The sequence below is a fragment of the Triticum dicoccoides genome, chromosome 5A, assembly GCF_002162155.2.
Source record: "Triticum dicoccoides isolate Atlit2015 ecotype Zavitan chromosome 5A, WEW_v2.0, whole genome shotgun sequence".
NCBI lineage: Eukaryota > Viridiplantae > Streptophyta > Magnoliopsida > Poales > Poaceae > Triticum > Triticum dicoccoides.
In genome coordinates this window covers 389623677-389629970 of record NC_041388.1, presented here as the reverse complement: position 1 = coordinate 389629970, position 6294 = coordinate 389623677, and positions in this window count along the sequence as shown.

The following is a 6294-nucleotide window of genomic DNA, read 5'->3' as shown; positions in this document are numbered from 1 at the left end:
AAGATTTTCATGATTTGGCTCAGACTGCAGGCCTTACCGCTTTCCTCCACGACCAACGCGATCAGTATCTCTTGCTCACAAATACCTTTGTGCAAAACTTTCATTTTCATTCTAAGAACTCACCACCTACGGTGGAATTTTATTTATATGATGAGCATAAGGAGATGTCACTTTATGATTTCCGTCAGATTTGTTTAGTTCCTTTTGGGGGCAAGACAGAAGAACCACATCATGATGATGTGGAGGGATTTATTGACACTATCACTGTAGGGGAAACAAGGAAGGTTTCCGATGCACGAATTACTAGCATACATTTTCCTGTTTTACGCTACTTTGCATTATTTGCTAGTTGTTGCTTAATTGGTCGCGGAAACTGTGGAAACCTGAGTATCCCTGATATTATTATTTTGCACCACGGCTTATATGGTGATAACTCTTTTAGTATGGGCGGCATTATTGCTAGACGGTTAAGTATGAACCGTACTAAGGGTCCCATCTTTGGAGGCATCTATGCTACACGCCTAGCTCCACATTTTAACATACCTATTAGGCATGCTGAGAAGGAAGAAAAAGTGCTACCTCGTGTTTATCTAGATTATAAAAGTATGGTGGCACATGATTTTATTATTAAGAATAGGGCAGGAGAGCTTAAATATCAATTGTTCTTTAATAAACATCATCCTGAGACTATTACCTTGCCTGCTCCTTCTTCGTTTGATTTGACTGTAGGCACGTACCTTGTTCCATTGACGGCTATGCACGCCTACCAGAACCCTGCACCAGCCGAGGAGCCAGAACCAGAACCACAATTTGATCCTTCACGACAGTCTAACTATCAGTGGGATCCGGAGATGATTGCCAGCCAGTGGCAATCGGAGCCTTCTTCTTCCTCATCGCAGTACGACCCCAACTATTATTATGGATATCAGCCAGGCCAGCCGTGGCCATAAACCAACTTAGGCCAAAAGCCTAAGCTTGGGGGAGTACGTATTTCTCACTGACATTACATTTATGTTCACACACACTCATTGCTAGATGTCGGTGCTCATACTTTTTCATTGTATCATCCATGCTAGTTTATTTCCTTTTATGCTTTCTTCTTGTGTGTTTAATAAACCTTAAGAGAAAACCAAAAAATTAGTTGTAGCTTTTAATTAATTTACTTTCCATGCTTGTAGTAGTAATTAAAAAGAAAACCCAAAAATATTTCCCGTTCTTCTTTTGCTTGTTGGGAGCTTCCCCGTGTAAATAGTTTTATTTCATTTCTTTCTTTGGGGGTCAGTAGGAGAAGACCATGATTAAATTGTTGAAGTGGCTCTTATATGCTTTATTGTTGATTTAACCAAGAGCCCATATTGCTTTGTCTTCTCCTGTTTATTTGCTCGCAGATACCAGCTTAGTCCAATGCACGTGCACTCTTATTATTATTCACATCATTCGGTCGTGCAAGTGAAAGGCAATTATGATGATATATGATGGACCGACTGAGATGAGAAAAGCTGGTATGAACTCGACCTCTTTTGTTTTTGTAAATATGATGAGTTCATCGTTCTTGATTTAGCTTGTTATGAATAAACATGTTTGCAATGACAATTAGAGATCATAGTTGCTTGTGCCATGCTTGATTAGCTATGAGTTATAATGGTTTACCTTGCGTGCCAACATGCTATTGAGATGATTATGATGTGGTATGATGGGGTGGTATCCTCCTTTGAATGATTTAAGTGACTTGACTTGGCAAATGTTCACGCATGTAGTTGAAACAAATCAACATAGCCTTCACGATATTTATGTTCATGGTGGATTATATCCTACTCATGCTTGCATCCAATGTTTATTAATTTTAATGCATGTACATGGCTGATGTCGCTCTCTAGTTGGTCGCTTCCCAGTCTTTTGCTAGCCTTCACCTGTACTAAGAGGGAATACTGCTTGTGCATCCAATCCCTTAAACCCCAAAGTTATTCCAGATGAGTCCACTATACCTTCCTATATGCGGTATCTACCTGCCATTCCAAGTAAATTTGTATGTGCCAAACTCTAAACCTTCAAATAATCATCCCGTTTTGTATGCTCGAATAGCTCATGTATCAACTAGGGCTGCCTATATCTTCCATCCTAGGCGGGTTATTCTCAAGAGGAGTGGACTCCGCTCCTCACTCACGAGAAAATGGCTGGTCACCGGGATGCCCAGTCCCATGCTTTATGCAAACTAAATCAAAAATAATTGCAAAACAAAACTCCCCCTAGGACCTGATGTATGTTGGAGGCACTCGTTGTTTCAAGCAAGCCATGGATTGATGATTGTTGGTGGAGGGGAAGTATAAACTTTACCATTCTGTTTGGGAACCGCCTATAATGTGTGTAGCATGGAAGATATCGCCATCTCTTGGTTGTTATGTTGACAATGAAAGTATACCACTCAAAATGTTAATTATCTCTATTTAAAAATCGAGCTCTGGCACCTCTACAAATCCCTAATTCCCTCTGCGAAGGGCCTATCTATTTACTTTTATGTTGAGTCATCACCCTCTTATTAAAAGCACTAGCTGGAGAGCACAGCTGTCATTTGCATTCATCACTGTTAATTTGTATTGGGTGTGACTATGATTGGATCTCTTTTACCATGAATTACAATGTCTATTTAGTCCTTGATCTTTAAAGGTGCTCTGCATTTATGTTTTGCGGTCTCAGAAAGGGCTAGCGGGATACCATCTTGTTATATCATATTATGATTGTTTTGAGAAAGTGTTGTCGTCCGAGATTTATTATTATGGCTTGTTAGTTGATTATGCTATTGATATGGGTAATCATGAGACCTGAGAATTATTGCAAATATGGTTAGTTATAATCTTTGCTGAAAACTTGAATGCTAGCTTCACATATTTACAACAACAAGAGCAAACAGAGTTTGTATAAGTTTTTCTTTATTTCTTTCAGTTTGTCAACTGATTGCTTGAGGGAAAGCAAGGGTTTAAGCTTGGGGGAGTTGATACGTCTCCGTCGTATCTACTTTTCCAAACACTTTTGCCCTTGTTTTGGACTCTAACTTGTATGATTTGAACGGAACTAACCCGGACTGACGCTGTTTTCAGCAGAATTGCCATGATGTTGTTTTATGTGCAGAAAACAAAAGTTCTCGGAATGACCTGAAACTCCATGGAATGTCTTACAATAAATAATAAAAAATCCTCGCCAAAGATGAAGACCAGGAGGCCCACATCCTTTCCACGAGGGTGGGGGGCGCGGCCCCCCTAGGGCGCGCCCCTACCTCGTGGGCCCCCTGGAGACCTCCCGACTCCAACTCCAACTCTATATATCTGCTTTCGGGGAGAAAAAAGAGGAGAGAAGGTTTCATTGCGTTTTACGATACGGAGCCGCCGCCAAGCCCTAAAACTTCTTGGGAGGGCTCCGGAGAGGGGGATTCGTCGCTGTCGTCATCATCAACCATCCTCCATCACCAATTTCATGATGCTCACCGCCGTGCGTGAGTAATTCCATCATAGGCTTGTTGAACGGTGATGGGTTGGATGAGATTTATCATGTAATCGAGTTAGTTTTCTTAGGGTTTGATCCCTAGTGTCCACTATGTTCTGAGATTGATGTTGCTATGACTTTGCTATGCTTAATGCTTGTCACTAGGGCCCGAGTGCCATGATTTCAGATCTGAACCTATTATGTGTTTCATTAATATATGAGAGTTCTTGATCCTATCTTGCAAGTCTATAGTCACCTATTATGTTTTATGATCCGTTAACCCCAAAGTGACAATAATCGGGATACTTACCGGTGATGACCGTAGTTTGAGGAGTTCATGTATTCACTATGTGCTAATGCTTTGTTCTGGTTCTCTATTAAAAGGAGACCTTAATATCCCTTAGTTTCCATTAGGACCCCGCTGCCATGGGAGGGTAGGACAAAATATGTCATGCAAGTTCTTTTCCATAAGCATGTATGACTATATTCGGAATACATGCCTACATTTCATTGACGAATTGGAGCTAGTTCTGTGTCACCCTATGTTATGACTGTTACATGATGAACCACATCCAGCATAATTATCCATCATTGATCCGATGCCTACAAGCTTTCTATATACTGGTTTACGCTTATTTACTTTCCCGTTGCTATTGTTACAATCACTACAAAATACCAAAAAACATTACTTTGCTGTCGTTACTCTTTTGTTACCGTTACCATCACTATCATATTACTTTGCTACTAAACACTTTGCTGCAGATACTAAGTTTCCAGGTGTGGTTGAATTGACAACTCAGCTGCTAATACGTGAGAATATTCTTTGGCTCCCCTTGTGTCGAATCAATAAATTTGGGTTGAATACTCTACCCTCGAAAGCTGTTGCGATCCCCTATACTTGTGGGTTATCATACCTATACTTATTATGTGTGAAGTCATTACTCCCCATGTTGTAAGCTTATGAAAGTATATAAATTCAGATTTATGATATTCAATTCATTCAACCATTTACTCATAGGATATATGTGAAGCATGTGAGTAAATGACAAACTACTCCAAAAAGATATAAGTGAAGAATACTGAGTAGTCAAATAATTAAATAGCCATGGGAGGATTCTTTTTTTCATTCAAGATTTCAGATCCAATGATTTTATTCAAACAACAAGTAAAATTGAACATATGCTCCAAGCAAAACACATATCATGTGACAAATAAAAATATAGCTCCGGGTAGGTTAATTTCTGTAGGTTTGGGTATTTATAGGAGAGGTTGGTGTCGAGAACAAGTCAGGGGGACCCACGGGTAGTCCACGAGGCACATGGGCGCGCCCATGGGGGGTGGGTGCGCCCCCACTCTCGTGGGGCTCACGGGACTCCCCTCTGGTAGATTTTTGTTCCAGTATTTTTTATATTTTCCAGAAAAATTCTCCGTTGATTTTCGTCGCATTTCGAGAACTTTTATATCTGCACAAAAACAACACCATGGTAGTTCTGCTGAAAACAACGTCAGTCCAGGTTAGTTCTAATCAAATCATACCAAAATCATATAAAACTATTGTAAACATGGCATGAATACTTCATAAATTATAGATACGTTGGAGATGTATCACTCACCTCGATCCACCGGACTTCACGCGGTGACACACCCTCTGCCCCCAGGTGTCGTTATATTCTCACACCCACACATACCAACACAGACACCACACAAAAAAATTCTCCTCGTGCCTCTATCCCCTCCCCCCTTGCATATACGCACTTAAGGGAATCTCTTGCCGTGACATCATATTCATCTCTCTCTCTCTCGACCTCTCTCATTTCTCGTGCTATCTCTCCCACGCCCCTCCTCCCGCCGGCCCCTCTATCCATGCCTTTCTCGAATACGTAATACACACACATACCTCTTTAGGCCCTGCCAAATACATCAACTACACATTCACACATGTTACATCACGTAACCCGTTGATCTAAAAAGCCCTCTCTTCACGTTTATTTCGCATACACCATTCCTTTTGAATGAAGTGTGGCCAATTGTTTTAGAATTTCTAAATATATACAACATTGCAAAGTTAGATGGAGGAGTATGAACGTTTATTTTCATTGCATGGTGCCCACAATGATATTTATTCCGCACTTTGAATTTTTATATTTTAATACTATATATAAAGTTAGTCATAATAAAGAGAAACGAAGAGCATCTCTCTCTCCATAGCATACACCCCCTCTACGCTCCTTTCATGTACGAACACAAACTATCTTCAGGTCCTCTAAAAGTAAGCCCCCAACACATTCACACATGTTTCATCTTTATCTCGCGATATATACATCGACGATCATTGTATTTGAAGCAAAAGCACGATACATACATTGGACTTCATAATCCACTCATTACGGTCACCGTTTATGTTTTGTGGTTATTATATAGTCATGGGCTCACCGAACAACTCTGTATTTGCTCAAGACATGACTAGTTAACCAGCTAAACGCTCCACATGGGACCTCTAGTGTTGCATCACATTATCTCACTACCATTGGGCCCACCTGTCAGCTTGTATCTACTCTACACCTACATCTACACTCTTATAACTACACTCTTATAAAAACAGAGTTGATGATGATGGTGTGCCTGCCATCCTGCAATATAGGCCGTCCAATTTCTATCTGACGGTAGGAATGAAACTATGTCAATTTTGCAAAAAGGTACCCACACACCTCTCCACATTTGCAAATAAGGCCTTCCCTCGTTCATCCTTTTCTCTCACAAGATAAACTAGTCATAAAAATGCATCTTGATCTTACGTGCAACGCAGGGCATCTTGCT